The sequence below is a fragment of the Mus caroli genome, chromosome 7, assembly GCF_900094665.2.
Source record: "Mus caroli chromosome 7, CAROLI_EIJ_v1.1, whole genome shotgun sequence".
In the NCBI taxonomy this organism is placed as follows: Eukaryota; Metazoa; Chordata; class Mammalia; order Rodentia; family Muridae; genus Mus; species Mus caroli.
Genome location: NC_034576.1, coordinates 47,043,703 through 47,044,875, shown reverse-complemented (window position 1 = coordinate 47,044,875; position 1,173 = coordinate 47,043,703).

Here is a 1,173-nt window from a genome sequence, read left to right as displayed (position 1 = left end):
ACGCCTTTAATCCCAGCACTTGGGAGGCAGAGGCAGGCAGATTTCTGAGTTCGAGGCCAGCCTGGTCTACAAAGTGAGTTCCAGGACAGCCAGAGCTACACACAGAGAAACCCTGTCTCGAAAAAAACCAACCAAACAAACAAACAAAAAAACAAAAAAAGAATAAGTGAGCTTTTGGAGGACAGTGAAATGGCTGGGTGAGCAAACCTCTTGCTACCTTACAGCTCCTGAAGTTCACACGGACACACACACACACACACACACACCACACACTAATGCGCACATTCATGCACATGCACTCACACGCACACACACAAGCCCATATATACCCAGACGGATAATAAGTAAAATTAAATTTTAAAAAATGTGTAAGTGTCAAGTATGAATGTGTATGCTTAGGATGTGTTCAGAGGATGTGACTCTTCATTCACACCCTCTGTGTGTGCGTGGAGGGTGTGGGGGAGCCACTGGGTGTCTTCTTTGATATCCATTGTATTTTCTTTTCTTTTTTAAGATTTATTTATTTTATGTATGAGTATGCTGTAGCAGTCTTCAGACACATCAGAAGAGGGCGCCAGATCCCATTGCAGATGATTGTGAGCCACCACGTGGTTGCTGGGAATTGAACTCAGGACCTCTGGAAGAGCTGTCAGTGCTCTTACCCACTGAGCCATCTCTCCACCCCTCCACCCCACCCCCATTGTATTTTGTGGCACAAAGCCTCTCACTGAACCTGGAGCTCACTGGTCAGCAAACTCCAGGTATCTTCCCAGCCCCTCCCACCCTGTGCTGGAGTGACAGATGTGTGTCACTGCCACTGCATGGCTTTTCTTTGTTTTTCGAGATAGGGTTTCTTTATGAAGCCCCAGCTATCCTAGAACTCACTCTGTAGACCAGGCTGTCCTTAAACTCATAGAGATCTGCCTGCCTCTGCTCCCTGAGTGCTGGCTTAAGGCGTGCACCACCATCCCGTCTTGTACCTGTTTTTTTATGTGTGTGCAAGGGATCAATCCTCACCAAATACTTTATCCATGGAACCATTCTCTCAGATTCCCCAACTTCCTCTCCTCTCTCTCTTTGTTTTTCTCTTTCTTTCTTTCTTTCTTTCTTTCTTTCTTTCTTTCTTTCTTTCTTTCTTTCTCTCTCTCTCTCTCTCTCTCTCTCTCTCTCTCT